The following is a 17662-nucleotide window of genomic DNA, read 5'->3' as shown; positions in this document are numbered from 1 at the left end:
CCCCGCTGCCTCGTCAACGCCAGTGAGTTTGCCAGCTCAGACAGTTTTGCTGCCTGAAAGAAATCCTGACGAACCCTCCATAAGTCTTGGAATTTTAAAGAAACCTGCTACCGTTACAATGGAATCACTATGGGATGCAATACAAGGACTGAATTCCAACTTGCAACAAATGTCAGGTATTTTGCGTGGTGAAGTTGCGGACTTAAAGAAATCACAATCTGATTTGGTAATGAAAGTTGCAGAACAATCTATAAAAATGGAGTTTTTTGATAAAGAATTAAAAATGGTGAACTCTTTGACGAATGTGTTGATAAAAGACACTAGCCTCCAACAACGCAAATTGGAATATTTAGAAAACCAGATTAGGGGGAATAACTTACGTTTTCTCAATTTTCCTAAATCCCCTCTTATTCCAGCGATAGATATGCTTAAAAAGTATTTCACTGAAGTACTAGGTATCCCTCTAGAGGGATACCCACCTATTACTAAAGCAATGTATATTTCAGGAATTGGAGGGAAAGAATTGCCTCCTAACCCCCAATCTGGACTAAACTTAACGGAATTTCTAGAATCTTCACTAGAGGCTATAACTGAAAGAACTACTTTGCTGGTCACCTTCGCTCTAGAACTAGATCGGAATAATATTTTCAAACTTTATTTCCGCTTCACTAATTCACCCTTCCTTGGCTCAAAAATTCAGGTTTTTCCAGATTTTGCTCGAGAAACCCAAAGGAAAAGAAAGCAGTTTTTGCTGTTGAAAGAGAGGATGTTGCGAATAGGTGGGACCTTTTTGTTAAGATTCCCCTGTAGATGTTGTGTTTCTTTGAATTCTGTAAATTATATATTTTTTGAATCAGAGAAGTTAAAAGAATTTATTGTATTAAAGGAATAATGTAGCAGCAGTCCTTGAGTGCAAAGCGTTTAACCGGCTAGCGACACGCCTTACTCTGTCTGCTTGATTATATGAAGTAATTCATTTCTATATTAATGGGGTTTTGTTTGAATTTCCTTTCTTGGATCCACATTTTGAGGACTAATGGTCACAGTTTTTTCTTGATATGATAATATGTATAAAAAAAATTTTCTTTGTGTGAATTTATGTTAATTGCATAAATGTAAATTGAATAATTATAAATAAAAAATTTAAAAAAAAATGTCAATTTATCAACAAAAGTCCCTCATAAGACCTTCACCAAGGTCTGAATACGAATAGAGACACCAGCAACAGGAGGAGACAAAGAAATACCAATGAGAAGTCTAGAAAACCAAATGGTTTCAAATATGGCAGGTTAATTAAGATGCTCATTTTCATAACAGAAAAATGACTCAAATGCAGCACAGGAAAATGCAGCACAGGAAAACACGATTTTCGAAACTCAGATTTGAGACGGTTTTCTCCACAGTTCATCTAAATTGCATGAGGGCATGTTTTGAGCAGCCTCAAAATTTGGACGTTTTTCAGGGATAATTGAACAAAATAAAAACGTCTAGGACAAAAATTGTGATGTTTATATCTGGGCCTGTTTCAATCACAACTAAGTAACAAAAAGGTGCTCTAACTGATCAGCTGACCACTGGAGAGATTAAGGTATGACCCCCCCCCCCCCCCTTAATCCCCCAGTGATCACTGACTCCCTCCCAAAGATGCGACAGTGACAGTACATAAAAGGGCTGTATGACAGCTTCAGATATCATGGCCATTCCTATTAGAGCAGTAAGCTGGTTCCAGGAGTAGGCTAGTAGGGTGTAGAGAAAGGGACTCAGGTCCATATCCCATTCTAACTAGTACACATGTGGAAATTGTGAGCCTTCCAAACCCTACAAAATACCAACTGTACCTGTAGGTAGGAGACACCTGCAGACCTAAGGGCTTTTGAAGGGGTGTACAGTTAGATACAACAGGTTTTTAGGTGTTCTTGGAAGGATTACAAAATAAGGGTTTTAAGGTGAGAATTGTACCTGGTTTCCTTTATATGAAGTCCAGTGCACTGACCACTAGGCTGCTCCTCTGCTCTGCTTGGGTCTGTGTGGCCAGTTTACTAGGTATGGTGCCTCATAGCCATCCCTATGGCTTGCTTTTGTGTTTTTCTCTAGGACTTTTTTTTATGGTACCTAAAGAACACAATTACAGCAGCTTAGCTCTACCTAAAACTTAACCTTCAAACAAGGATATAATTTTAGCACTAGCACTCAAATCATTTAAGCTCAACTTTTTCCTGCTCTCTATAAAAGGAAATAAGTTGGCACCCTCTAATTAGAAAGGGGAAAATAATGTATCTGGGTTCTTGTAACTATGTTTTGATGTACCATTAAGTGCTGAATCACAGCCGATTACACAAAGGCTGCACCACACAGTCAATTATGCATCTCAAGCAAGAAGAATACTGCTTTCAATCAGCTGGGAAAATGAATGGCCAGTACAGCCACCCCATAAAACATTAATGCAGGGATCAGACCTTGGAATCTGAGAACAGATTTACATCCTAGATAAGTCACTATTCAAATTCTTTGTAAATCAAGTTTTCTCTGGTCCAATCAGTGCACTGAGTCTGTCCCTTCTCACAGCATGCTCTAAGAGACATCCCTTCTCATCTGATACACTAAGAAACTGTACCCAGAGACATCCCTTCTATGGTTGCCAAATAGATCCAGATTCACCCGACAGGGTTGATCCAGTCCTGGGCTTACTCCAATGCATGCAGGGACTTGTAGCCTTGCTTTTCTTAGGGAATCTGTTGGGGTAATCAGAACCACAAGTCCTTGCATGCAGTGGGTAAGCCCAGGACAAGATCAACCCTGTCAGGCAAATCTGGATCTAGTTGGCAAGGTCCATCTCATGTACTGAGATTGCCTCTTCCACTGGTATCCTACACCAAGAGACTGCCCCCTCTAATCACTTACTCTAAGAGACATCTCTTTCCTAAGCAATATATTCAGAGACTAACATGAAATTCCAGCAGGCCGTACAAATGTTAAGCTGCAGTGTTTACCTCACCATCACAAAAGCATAACCTTTGTGATTCTCCACCCTTTCCCCACTGGCTGATTCAGTGACCACTTCCAAGGTCTCCTCCCCCCCACCACCACCATCACACACACTTTTCCAGACACCTTGAAATGCACATTTTGCTCCATCACAGTTGCCCTGCTTGCCTTAGATGGAGACAGGATTCAGTTCTGAAAATGACAGCCTCATTTAATTTCCTGTCACTGTTTAATCTGAATATTGAACATTTTGCCCTTTCACAGATTCCAGAAAGTAATGGAAGATTGATCATCTGTGTTTGAAGGGGCCACATGGCTGCAGCCACAAAGTTCAGAAAATGGGCCTGCTATTTTTCTGCTGTTGTACAGATTTTGAAGATTGAGAATTGCTACTGGTTATGACATTTATAATTAATTAATGTTTTCAGGGCATAAATGTGTCAGTACTAGCCATAAATTTGCATGTAAAACCAGCATAAGAAGCATGCAATTACAATCAAAGGAGTCTTCAGCCTTGACTTCTTTCCTATTGTGTGGCCATGCCAGACGACTTCACAAGAGAGCTCATCAGTAGCAAGGTGGGATCAGTACTGGCTCTGAGAGAAGAGAACTTCCTAATGACTCAGTACTGCTTCAGGAGGAAAAGTGTCTCCAAATTCCATGTAAAGATTATAGACCAGCACTGGAACTAAAGCATAATATGTTTTAATAATGATAGAAGTGTGTGTGTGTGTGTGTGGGGGGGGGGGGGGGGTCACATAATCCCCTTACTAGCACTGTTCCCTCTAAGCTGAGCAGGAGTCCTCTATCTACAATCCTGCCAGCGGGAGGTGCTGTTTCAGTATCACATTTTCAATAGTGAGGGACAAGCAAGTTCTGCAGGACTCCAGGGAACCTGCATGTCCCTAGAGATTGAAGCACCACCCCTTACTACTAGTAATGCAATTGGAGGACACCCGCTCAGCTTAGAGGGAATAGTGCTCATTAGTTCTATGTGTTCCTGTCCCCAGGACCAGGTGCTTACCAACAGGTTACCACATCCCCATTCCAGGCATGGCTGAAATAGTAATGTTCTGTTACGCTCTGCTACACTTCTCCAGGATGGGTTGGTTTCTGTTTCCTAACCTAGCAGCCATCATCCGGGTTGGATCATGGACAGCAGCCATCTTGGCTAGCTCAGGAGGGGGCAGCCATCTTGGAGTAACGAGGTCAGGAAGGAAGCCCATATTTGGATGTAGGCACCTCTGCTGATGGGGGCAGCCATCTTGGAACAGCTGCTCATGGTTGAGCCTAATTCCTGCTCTATTTAAAGCCCTGTTTCCAGTCCTTCCATGCTTCGGCTTCGCTTAGAGGTTGTGGTCTTCATCTGTTCCAGTGTTTTCCTGCGTTCCTGACCTTGGATTGTTTACTGACCACGCGTTGTGTTGCTGCCTGCCCAGACTTTCGGATTGCTCTCTGTTTTGCTGCTTCACTGACTCTTTGCTCCTGGACTGTGTGTGTCTGCCTGCCTGCCTGCCTGCCAGCCTGGTCAGCGGTTGTGCAACCCCGCCGGTTCCAGAAGTCCTGGTGGCCGCCTGCACCTGGGGGTTCAACTTCCAGGGAACGGTGGTCGCTCCCCAGGTGAAGCTAGGGGTTGTCTGGCTGCCTGATCGAGTGCGGTGCCACTTCATCTTCGCCGTGCTCAGTCGGGGCACAAGGGCTCACATTCACCAGGTCATAACAGTAAGCTGAAGCCATGAGCTCGCCAGACAGGTCTGAGCTGTCTCACCTGGCTCAGGTTCTCCACCAGCAGCAGGAGCAGCTAACCCACCTGTCCAGTACCTTGCAGGAGGTCTGCAGTCAGCTACCAGGGCTCCAGCGGCAAGCGGCCGCGGTTCCTCCAGTCCCCAGAGCGGAGACTTCTGCTGCACATCTGCGACTTCCAGAGCCAAGACTGATCATCTGTGTTTGAAGGGGCCACATGGCTGCAGCCACAAAGTTCAGAAAATGGGCCTGCTATTTTTCTGCTGTTGTACAGATTTTGAAGATTGAGAATTGCTACTGGTTATGACATTTATAATTAAAGAATGTTTTCAGGGCATAAATGTGTCAGTACTAGCCATAAATTTGCATGTAAAACCAGCATAAGAAGCATGCAATTACAATCAAAGGAGTCTTCAGCCTTGACTTCTTTCCTATTGTGTGGCCATGCCAGACGACTTCACAAGAGAGCTCATCAGTAGCAAGGTGGGATCAGTACTGGCTCTGAGAGAAGAGAACTTCCTAATGACTCAGTACTGCTTCAGGAGGAAAAGTGTCCCCAAATAATGTCAGCGGTTGTGCAACCCCGCCGGTTCCAGAAGTCCTGGTGGCCGCCTGCACCTGGGGGCTCAACTTCCAGGGAACGGTGGTCGCTCCCCAGATGAAGCTAGGGGTTGTCTGGCTGCCTGATCGAGTGCGGTGCCACTTCATCTTCGCCGTGCTCAGTCGGGGCACAAGGGCTCACATTCACCAGGTCATAACATGGTCATCCCTATATAAACCAGAAACTTTAGTGAGCATGTGTGGGTGGTGTAGTGAGTTGTGCTGTAAGGAGTCCAGCTCCTTATCGGATCCTACGTATGTGTGTTATGCTCCAGTCCTCGGGCCATCCTTTTGTCTTCTCTTATGTGAAGACTCCCTTGACTCTTAGTTGGTGTCTGGTGTAAAGTGAATCTGATACATCAGAGGTTTTTACCCATCCTTCTCCCCTGCTGTTTGATTGAGCAATAGAGTAACATATTGGCCCTCAATTGGATGAGAATAAGATTAAGGAGCCCCGCTGTAGAGCAGGGGAATAGCCACTGATGGTTCCAGGTGGGCAGAGGCATCCTTGCTGTAGCTGCATGAGGTGCAGGTGTAAGTAACTCAGAAGCACTGCCACTGACTGTGAAGCTTGGCTAGAGGAGTTCTTGGCACCCTTGGAGGGCAGGGCATCTTCAGCTGATGGGACTTGAGGATCCCCACTAGCTATGGTATTTAAAGTTAGTGGGGGCAGAGAGCAGGGGTGGGCAGGCACAGAGAGGAAATTTCATGCCCATCCATTTTGCCCTTGGTCTACCCAAAATTTGCACCTGGTTACACCACTGCTCTGAAGCAGAAGCTGGACTACACAAGAGGTCCTGTGTTTGAACATTTTCATATCTGGAAGCTTCTGTGTAGAAGTGGATCCTATAAGGAGAGACCGTGTGTGGAAAAAGAAATGAATGGGTTAACCTCTTACCCTGAAAGACTATATTAAAGATAGAGTTGGTATACCCCAGCACCCCCATGCTGTTCCCCCATGGAAAACCTGCTCCCTTAGAGAAGAATATGCACATGAAAGTAGTTATTGGAGAGAGCTGGGAGGAAATATTTTGTAGGAACCCTAAGGTGTGAATCTAACACTTGACCACCCTACCACTGGGGCACTCTTCTTACATCAGCTTTAAGTTGAACAGTGTAACCTGATGGCTTCTGAGACCCTGGAAATCCCTAAGAACAAGACCTTTCCATTATCAAGGTGACAGAAGACAAATATATACAGCAGAAACTGAACATCTTTAGGAAACAGGAAAGGACAAAGAGCTGGATTTTATATATGAAGACAAGGATGTCTTTGTTAGGAGGGATGCATGTCCCCTGAAATCAAGACAAGAGTCTAAGGAAATTCCTATTGTGGGAACTTTGTCTATAAGATGAATGAGCATTCCCATAATGGGCATGGCTAAGTGATTTCTTTCTGCTAAACCATATGGCTTCAGATTTTGTTGGATTTAGCTTTAATTGTCTGCAACAAGTTGGTTAGAAACTGTTCATGCAGTTGTTTAAACAGATTAGAGCAAGCAATGAGGAGTCAATGAAAGCTGCCCATTGTAAGTAATCAGTATAGCAGTAGCTACTGATATCAAGACTGAATTAATGCAATCAAAAGTGAAAGGAATAGATTAAAAACAGTGTTGGAGGGAGGGAGCAGGATGGAGCCCTATGGCACCCCACAGGCCAATGGAATGAGTTTTGATAAGGCATTATTTCATTGAATAATGAAAGAGTAAACATTCAGGAATGATTTGAACCAAGCCAGCATAGAATCCCACAGGCTCAATTCCTGCAGTGAAAGGATAAGTAGCTGCTGATCAACCAGGTCAAAGGCCATGCTCCTGTTGAGTAAAACAAGGATGACTTTATTTAGCAGACAGAGAGGTCTGTCTCATTGCTATGCACTGGGATGAAGAGCTTTACTCTTTGCTAGAAAATCTAGAAGAGAGCTTTCTTTACAAATCTGGAGGCTAAAAGGGAATTTAGAAACTGGTTGTCAGCAGATTACTTCCATTGGAACAAGATGGTTTTTGTTTGTTTTCTTGTTTTGTTAGCTGTCTTTTTTTTTTTTTTTTTGAATGGTTATACTCTGGCTTCCTTCCACACATAAGGAACAATACCTAACAACAGATACTGAACAGATACTGAACACATAGAAAGGCCCAGCTGATGACTGTTTACTAGTCTGGCCAGTAGTGGATCAGTGGACGAGGTTGAGAGATTGAGAACTGGAACTAGCAAAGTGTTAAAAGCTGGTAATGAGCTATTTAAAGTGGAATATGATCATGTAACCATTGCAAGCAATAAGCAAGAGGGAAAGTCCTTTCTGATGTCCAATACTTTCTCCTGAAAATAATTGGCAAAGTCTTCTGCAGAAAGGCCATAACTTGTTTGTCAGGTAGTATAAGTGTGAGTTTCAAGAGATGGGATAACAGGTGGAAAAGTTGTTGTAGGTGATTTTCATGCTTGTGAAACAGATCTGACAGGCAAACAACTGCCTTAGAGCTAAAATGGAGGATCAGAAGATTCAATGGGATTTAATTTTCTGATCTGCTTTTTCTGCATGCTGAGCCTGTCGCTTTAGAAAATGAACACCTTCTTAGAACCACATGGAAGGATGGAATATTCATTTGTAGTTGTAAGTTCATTAAGAGGAGCATTAAGATTCTCGGTATTAAAAGTGATAGCAATAGTAGAGTAGTAATAAGGGCATCAATATATAGGCGAAGCTAGCTACAATATAGTACCTTTCGTGTACTATAAGAGTGGGAGGGTAACAGTGTGTAATGGTAAATTTATTTGTAACCCTAAAAATTCCTCCCCACAAATTATAAGAATCCAAGTTCTGTTGCTCTGGGAACTGACAAGCAAGAAAACAAGCCAATTATTATAAAAATAAAGGCTATTTATTTACAAGCAAGTGAAACTGACAAAAGTGAAAACACCAGTAACTGAAAATTATATGCAATTATATGCAAATGCAAGGTAACTCAGGAAAATGAAAGACAAATGTTCTTATTAGAGAATAGGTCAGAGTGAATGCACATTAAACCATGGGCCAGGCCTTGAAACAGACCTCCTATCATTACCCTTTAGTAATAACAGAACTGGTATACACCCTGCATGTAGGAGAGGGTAGAATACAAACAGCTGGATGCAGAAGATCCCCAGCAGGTTCCAGCAGTGCAGGCAGAATGGATGGCTGATAGAAACCTGAATAACAGTAATTGAGGCCGAATGGAAAAACCAGCTTCCTTTTCCTTGGTTTCCAGTGCTTCTTTATACAGTTCTGGAGGAGGTAAAGTCCTTGAAGATCAGCAGGTTCCTCCGTATATTGAACCTTCTAACCTGGGAAATTATTGTATAGTCATGTTGTATCAGCATGTCATGGCTGTGGCCATGCCCATATGTCCAGACCTATTTTTTCTCAGTAATCTGGCTCTGTAACATCTCCAGACTGCCAGACTGCATGGTGACTTCTGCTGTTGGTGTTCTGCAGCCAAGCCTCACTTTGGTGTTCCTGCTATCCAAGCCTCATTCCAAGTTGTGACATCATCAGGAAGTCCTTTAAAATGCACCTTGGGCCTTTCATGCCTTGCCTTTGCAACAGGTCTAGTTTACCCTTTTCTTGTTGTAGTATTGTTGTTTGATTCTGAGTGAAACAGGGGCGTAGGCAGACCTTGTCGTGGGAGGGGGCCAGAGCCCAAGGGGGGGGGGCACATTCTGGTCTGCTGCCTCGCCGCCGCCCTGCCACTCCCCACCCACTGCTGCAGCAAATACCCTGGTTGGCGGGGGTCCCCAACCCCCGCCAGCTGAAGCGTTGTCCAGCGCCGGTCTCTGGTGCCACCACGTTGCCTACCCTGCTCTGTCTTCCTCTCCTAACGTCCTGCACACTCCTTATAGTGAAATTGAGCATGCTCAGTTTCACTAAAAGGAGCATGCCAGATGTAAGGGAAAGAAAAAGCACGGCAGGCAATAGCGGCAGCGCCAGAGACCGGCGCTGGACACTTCACCTGGCAGGGGTTGGGGACAACCGCCAGCAAAACAAGGGTCCCAGAGGAAATTTGGAGGGGCCCAGGCCCCCGTGGCCCCATGTAGCTACACCACTGGAGTGAACTGGTCTTGTTAGCTGTGCCTCAGTGCACAGCCCTGAACTATGTGTGTGGTTCTTGTTTGAACCTGAATGGATTACTTTTCTGTTAGCTGTGCCTCCTGGCACAGCCCTGCGTTGTTTCTGTGTATGGTTCTTGTTTGTACCTGTATGAATTCCTTTTCTCTGTTTGAATCTGAGTGGCTGTGTGGCACAGCCTTGAGTGTTCCTATGAGTGGCTTCCCTTTATCTTTGAGTGCCATGTGGTACAGCCTTGAGTGCTTCTATGAGTGGCTTCCCTTTATCCTTGAGTGCTTCTATGAGTGGTGTCCCTTTACCCTTTGAGTGGCCGTGAGGCCCAGCCTTGAGTTGCTTCCTTGTGTGATTCCCCTTTACCTTAGTATTGGCAAGTGGTCTTGTCTTGAATTGCTTCTTTGTGTGATTTCCCTTTATCTTAGTATGGCCTAGTGGCCTTGCCTTGAGTTGCTTTTTTGTGTGTTTTCCCTTTACCTTAGTATGGCCGAGTGGCCTTGCCTTGAGTTGCTTCTTTTTGTGTTTTCCCTTTACCTTAGAATGGCCTAATGGCCCTGCCTTTAGTTATTTCTTTGTGTGATTTCCCTTAACTTTAGAATGGCCGAGTGGCCCTGCCTTGAGTTGCTTCTCTGTGTGCTTTCTGTTTGAGTCCTCTCTGTGAGATTTCTATTTGAGTTTGAGTGGATGGTTCTTCCGTTTAGCTGTGGCTATTAGCACAGCCCTGAGCTTCCTCTCTCTGTGACTTCTGTTTGAGTTAGTTAGGACTGCTCTTCCGTATAGCTGTGGTTCTAAGCACAGCCCTGAGCTGCCTCCCTACAGTGGTGGAAATAAGTATTTGATCCCTTGCTGATTTTGTAAGTTTGCCCACTGACAAAGACATGAGCAGCCCATAATTGAAGGGTAGGTTATTGGTAACAGTGAGAGATAGCACATCACAAATTAAATCCGGAAAATCACATTGTGGAAAGTATATGAATTTATTTGCATTCTGCAGAGGGAAATAAGTATTTAATCCCTCTGGCAAACAAGACCTAATACTTGGTGGCAAAACCCTTGTTGGCAAGCACAGCGGTCAGACGTCTTCTGTAGTTGATGATGAGGTTTGCACACATGTCAGGAGGAATTTTGGTCCACTCCTCTTTGCAGATCATCTCTAAATCATTAAGAGTTCTGGGCTGTCGCTTGGCAACTCGCAGCTTCAGCTCCCTCCATAAGTTTTCAATGGGATTAAGGTCTGGTGACTGGCTAGGCCACTCCATGACCCTAATGTGCTTCTTCCTGAGCCACTCCTTTGTTGCCTTGGCTGTATGTTTTGGGTCATTGTCGTGCTGGAAGACCCAGCCACGACCCATTTTTAAGGCCCTGGCGGAGGGAAGGAGGTTGTCACTCAGAATTGTACGGTACATGGCCCCATCCATTCTCCCATTGATGCGGTGAAGTAGTCCTGTGCCCTTAGCAGAGAAACACCCCCAAAACATAACATTTCCACCTCCATGCTTGACAGTGGGGACGGTGTTCTTTGGGTCATAGGCAGCATTTCTCTTCCTCCAAACACGGCGAGTTGAGTTCATGCCAAAGAGCTCAATTTTTGTCTCATCTGACCACAGCACCTTCTCCCAATCACTCTCGGCATCATCCAGGTGTTCACTGGCAAACTTCAGACGGGCCGTCACATGTGCCTTCCGGAGCAGGGGGACCTTGCGGGCACTGCAGGATTGCAATCCGTTATGTCGTAATGTGTTACCATTGGTTTTCATGGTGACAGTGGTCCCAGCTGCCTTGAGATCATTGACAAGTTCCCCCCTTGTAGTTGTAGGCTGATTTCTAACCTTCCTCATGATCAAGGATACCCCACGAGGTGAGATTTTGCGTGGAGCCCCAGATCTTTGTCGATTGACAGTCATTTTGTACTTCTTCCATTTTCTTACTATGGCACCAACAGTTGTCTCCTTCTCGCCCAGCGTCTTACTGATGGTTTTGTAGCCCATTCCAGCCTTGTGCAGGTGTATGATCTTGTCCCTGACATCCTTAGACAGCTCCTTGCTCTTGGCCATTTGTAGAGGTTAGAGTCTGACTGATTCACTGAGTCTGTGGACAGGTGTCTTTCATACAGGTGACCATTGCCGACAGCTGTCTGTCATGCAGGTAACGAGTTGATTTGGAGCATCTACCTGGTCTGTAGGGGCCAGATCTCTTACTGGTTGGTGGGGGATCAAATACTTATTTCCCTCTGCAGAATGCAAATAAATTCATATACTTTCCACAATGTGATTTTCCGGATTTAATTTGTGATGTGCTATCTCTCACTGTTACCAATAACCTACCCTTCAATTATGGGCTGCTCATGTCTTTGTCAGTGGGCAAACTTACAAAATCAGCAAGGGATCAAATACTTATTTCCACCACTGTATGTGAATTCCCTTTAACTTTTTACTTGTGGATTCTACTATGTGAGTCTGTGTGGGGTTGTCTTTTCTCCTTCAGTTACTTTGTGCCTGTGTGTAGGGTGTTTTGACCTTTTGTTTGTGGCTCTGTTTTGCGCAGCATGTGTGCACTGCTTGGTTAGTATTTGCTTAGGGGATTCCGTTCTGTTTCTTTCCCCTTTCTGTTTGTTTGGGTTCCAGTTCGGCCTTGCAGCCCGTATGCTTGGACACTGTTACATGTGGGTTCCAGTTTGACCTTGCAGTCCATTTGAGTGTCCTTCCTTTTGTTCCTGGTTCCTTCTATAGTTAAGCTCCATTCCTGGTTTTTGCTTCAGCCAGGCTATGTTTCTACCTTGCCTTGAGTGTGCACTGCTTATTTGCCATGTCTTGTGTCTTGTCTGGGTTGTTCCTGTGCTGTCTGTATCTAGTCCTTGGTCTGCCTTGTCTTATCTGGATTCAGCATCTGGTTCGCCTCTGCTTTGTGCCTATGCCATCTCAGAGGACTTGTCTGCTGCAGCCCTGGCCCCAGTCCAAAATCTTACCATCCCTGAATCCATGACACAGCAATTTGCTATTCTGGGGCCTCATGCTCCAAACAGTCCAGTGATGTACTTTGTCAATAATAATTGTCTTGTTCACTTTCTCCACCTGGCTTGAGATGATAGGCGATATGATAGCTATTTTCAACACCTTGGATTTCCCACACATGCTGTATTACCTTACCTGTAAAATGGGGTCCCTGGTCAAAATCCACCCTCATTGGTAGACCCCCATCTGCTAAACACATGATTTATTAGCTGAATGGCTGTTGACAGTTGTTTGGGCCCTACAACCAGGGGCGTAGCTACGGGTGGGCCTGGGTGGGCCCAGGCCCACCCAATTCCAGCCCAGGCCCGCCCAGCGCCAGCGCCAGCTCCCATTGCCGGCCACTGCTGCTTTTCTTGATGAGCAGCAGGGCCGGCGCCCGGCGCTACAAAAAGAAGAAGCGCTCAGCTGACTGAGCTGAGCGCCAACGCGTCGCTAAGGACAAGAAAAAATGTTTTTAAAAAAATGCGGCACCGCAGGCAGCCTCGAAGCATTGGCTGCTGGCTCTGTGCAGGCTCCTCCCGTCTCTTACATCACTGCCCCTGTAGCGAAGCAGGGGCAGTGACGTAAGAGACGGAAGAACCCTGCAGAGCCAGCAGCCAATGCTTCGAGGCTGCCTGCGGTGCCGCGTTTTTTTTAAAACATTTTTTCTCATCGGGTTAGCGACGCGTTGGCGGCGCTCAGCTCAGTCAGCTGAGCGCTTCTTCTTTTGTAGCGCCGGCCCTGCTGCTCATCAGGAAAAGCAGCAGTGGCCGGCAATGAGAGCTGGGGCTGGTGGGCCTCAATGGGAGAGGGAAAATGGATGGCAGGATGGGGAGAAAGAGGGAAAATGGAAGGATGGGGAGAGAAAGAGGGAAAACAGATATGAGAATGGCAGAGAAAGAGGGAAAATGGAAGGATGGGGAGAGAAAGAGGGAAAACAGATGGCAGGATGGCAGGATGGGGAGAAAGAGGGAAAAATGGAAGGATGGGAGAGAAAGAGGGAAAACAGATGGCAGGATGGCAGAGAAAGAGGGAAAATGGAAGGATGGGGAGAGAAAGAGGAAAACAGATGGGAGGATGGCAGAGAAAGAGGGAAAATGGAAGGATGGGGAGAGAGAGGGAAAACAGATGGCAGGATGGCAGAGAAAGAGGGAAAATGGAAGGATGGGGAGAGAAAGAGGGAAAACAGATGGCAGGATGGCAGAGAAAGAGGGAAAATGGAAGGATGGGGAAGAAAGAGGGAAAACAGATGGAGGATGGCAGAGAAAGAGGGAAAACGGAGGATGGGGAGAGAGAGAGAGGGAAAACAGATGGGAGGATGGCAGAGAAAGAGGGAAAACGGAGGATGGGGAGAGAGAGAGAGGGAAAACAGATGGGAGGATGGCAGAGAAAGAGGGGAGAGGGATGAAAGGATGCAGAGAAAAAGGGGAGAGTGGAAGGATGTGGAGAGAGAAGGGACACTGAACAGAAAAGGGTAAAGAGATAGACACTGGTTAGAAGGAGGGAGAGAGACATTAGATGGAAGGATCAGGCGAGAGGGTAGATGGGTGGAAGGATGGGGAGAGAAAGAGGGAAGACGCTGGATGGAAGGGTAGGGAGAAAGAGGTGACACTGGATGGAAGGATGCAGAAAGAAAGAGGGGAGACTATTGGAAGGATGGGAGAGAGAGGGGAGACACTGAAGGATGGGGAGAGAAAGAGGAGAGCTGCTGCATGGAAAGGGGGAGTAGTGAAAGATTGGAGAATAAGAGGAAGGGGCATGGGGAGAACAAGGGTGAGAAAAAGATGAAAGCCATAAGTAGATGAAGGAAATTAAAGAATGGATAGTAAGAATGAATTAAATCTGGACACAGAGAGAGGCAGAAAAATATTGAAGAAAGCAAAGAAAAAGGAGAGAAAAATGACAAATGGCCAGGAAACCCTGGCAGAAGAGTCAAGCGAAAACGAAGGAAAGCAGAATCTAGAGACTGGGAGCAACACAATGAGAAAAAGTAAATGGCCATACAACAAAGGTAAAGAAAATAATTTTATTTTTAATTTAGGATAAAGTAATATGGTGTTAATAAAGTTTCAGAGACCAATACTTCCTTCCTTAGGTCAGGAGAGGATACCGTAACAGCATTATACTGACCTGAGGCAGGAGGTTTTGGCCTCTGAAAGCTCACTGAAAAGGGTGTTAAGGCTATTAAAATAAATTGTCTGAAATCTGATGCACTGAAAAGCAGCACTTTACCCTGTGTGACAAATGCATCTGAGTGTGACTACATTTTGCTGGGGGGGGGGGGGGGTAGAGAGAAAAGTTTGTGCCCACCCACTTTGGGTTCAGGCCCACCCAAAATTGGCAGTCTGGCTACGCCACTGCCTACAACACTTTCATAGTTATATCCAAGGAGAAAAGCTGGTCATGGAAATTTTTTGGAAAATGAATGGATTAAGTCAGGCTAAGTTACTAATAGTTGAATCATCTGCTGGACGTTAGCAATGGCTCTTGAAAATAAGGTATGTTCAAAAATACAAGGATGCGGTAGCACAAGGCCTGGCTGAGTTGCATGATTGCACCATAGGAAGGTCCAGATTTGCGGATGCCACTGAGGCTGCTACCCCGTGTATAGTGTTTGAGGAGTCTCTTTGTCATTTTCTCTATGATGAGAAGCTCAGTGGTCTAGCTCCTCAGGTATGTGTAGATGGGTTTGCTTATCGGAAAGACAGCAATAAGAAAATTACTGCCAGGATTGGTGTGGTTTGGGATCCCATAAACCTGTAGGAGCAGCAGAAATTTCAACATAAGACCAACCAGTTTGCAGAAATTGCTGCTGCAGTTGCAGCTGTGTAGTCTGCCATCAAGAAAGGAATTAAAACCATCGTCATATGCAGCAATTCCAATTATGTCTGCCATGCATTGGTGATACATTTGCCAACCTAGAAAACTAATAGCATGATCAACTTAAAAGGGAAACCTGTCATGAACGGGGATCTCAAATTGGTTCTGGACTGTCTGGTCTGGGATAATGACATGACCATCTACTAGAAAAAAAAGTGAAATGTCTTGCCAAATTGGACCATCTAGACAGAATGGGAAATGATCTTGCCGACCAGCTGGCCAAGGAAGGGGCAATTTCAGGTGGCTTGTGGTCATGAGAGCAGTTGGTATCCACTCATATTGAAATAGTCACCAGACAGCAAATTAAATATCTTACAATCCTGTGTTGCAGTGGCAGTCCAATGAACTCTCATTCAATCTAATAACTGCACAGGAGGAGGACCCAACCATTGGGAAATTCTACCTGAGAAATACTCTATGACCCAGACTGACTGTCAGGGCAGTGAGGAACTGAGGATATTATATTCCTCAAGAAGGATGTTTCAAATATACAAAGGACTGCTGGTGAAGAGAAGCAGTGACGGGATCCACCAATGGGTGGGGCCTCAGTCTTATCATGGGCTTATACTGCAACATGCTCATGATGAACCCTGTGCTGGACATCATGGAAATTGGGTTACATATGAAGCCTTAAAACAGGTGGTCTATTGGCCCCATGTATATCAGGATGTAAAAATTTATACTGAAGGCTGTTTACCTGTTGCAGGTTTCAACCCTCTGTGCTGTCCCACTGGGTTCCTCTCAGAAACAAGGGCATAACAAATTGACTGGGTAGGGCTGGTGGTTCAGTCCACCTGTGGTAACCAATACATGCTTCCAATTGCATGGCAGTCGTATTTCTTGTCCACTTTAGACAAGGCCTTGCTGGCATAAACCACCACCTGACAGTCTGTGTAATATTTTTGATACAAAACTACACTCATTCAGTCCCGAGTGAATTCTATTTCCAGGAAGAATTCCTTATCCCTTCGGGGGTAAGCCAGACATCGAGCCCAACTCAAGGTGTCATTTAGCTCCTTCATGCAGGGTTCAATTTTTTAGGAGCTTGACTTGTGGTTGAGTGATCTCAGTATACTGATCCATGAATTGTCAAGAGTAGTTGCAGATCCCTAGGAAGGACCGCAATTCTATAAGATTTGTGGGCATTCTTAACTGTTGCAATGACAGTATCCTTCTCTTCTGTGGACAGAGTCCTTTGGTAGAAACTTCATACCCCAGGTAGTTAAGCAATGTGCGGCACCACTTAGCCAAACATAATTTGGCACCTGCATTCTTTTTTTTTTTTTTTTAGCACCTGCATGCTTTAATAGTTGGAAGATGTGTTCTACCTCCGTAAGGTGATCTGAAAGGGTAGCACTCTTCACCAGGATGTTATCCATACACAGTGCACTCCACTTAAGTGCACATTGGATAAGTGCACACTCTGCTTATCTGCAACTGAAACTTACAGTTCCAAATGTTTCACATTCATTCTAATGAAAACTTACTCTGGTTTAGGACACCAGCGATAAGTGCATACTCCACTTAAATGCAATACTTCAATTAGCTCTTTTTACAACATCACTCCTTTTAAGTGCAATTTCCTTCATTCACTGTTATAAAGAAAACACCCCTCCCCACTCCTAGGTCTACCATACAGCCCTTGTGTATGCAAATCCTTCTGGTTCCTGTCCCAAATAGAAACTCCCACGAAGAGAACACCCCTCCAACCCACCATAGGCCCCCTTCCCAGGATTCTAGTGGTCCAGAGGTCAGCTGAGATAGGAGCAATCCTCCTATGCTCCTGCCCATGCAGTCTTCTTAGTGCAAATAGCTGTCGCGAGACTGCCATGAGTTCACAGTAATCTCATGAGACTGCTGCTGAAATTGTGGCAGCCATTTACACTAAGGAAACTGCAGAGCATAGGAGGATTCCTCTTTCCCCAGCTGACCACTGGACCACCAGGGCTGTAAGGTAGGCCCAGAGAGGGGGACTACAGTTGGTCCAGGGGTCTCTTTGTGGGAGTTTCCATTGGAGTGGGAACCGGCAGGCCTTGCATATACTTGAAAATGGTAACTTCGGTAATCTGCATGCTCCGGATAAGTGCAAGTGAAATTTTGGTCCAGAGCCCTTGCTTTTAACCAGAGTGTACAGTATACTAGACTACCACGAGTCTCTGCATCTAGGAATGCTTTGTGTAGAAAGATGTTAAATTCTGCTAGACAATTGAGATATCCAAAAGACGTCCTATTCCAGGTACATTGCTTATTGCCAAAGGTGAATACTAGTTTATGCTGATCCTCGAGATATACTAAATCAAGTATTCGGGTTGAAAAAGGCTACTTTATTGAGAGCCTGTTGACCCAGTACTGAACGGAGCCTCAGAGT

Source organism: Microcaecilia unicolor, chromosome 8, assembly GCF_901765095.1.
Source record: "Microcaecilia unicolor chromosome 8, aMicUni1.1, whole genome shotgun sequence".
Classification (NCBI taxonomy): domain Eukaryota; kingdom Metazoa; phylum Chordata; class Amphibia; order Gymnophiona; family Siphonopidae; genus Microcaecilia; species Microcaecilia unicolor.
Note: the sequence above shows the minus strand (reverse complement) of the source record.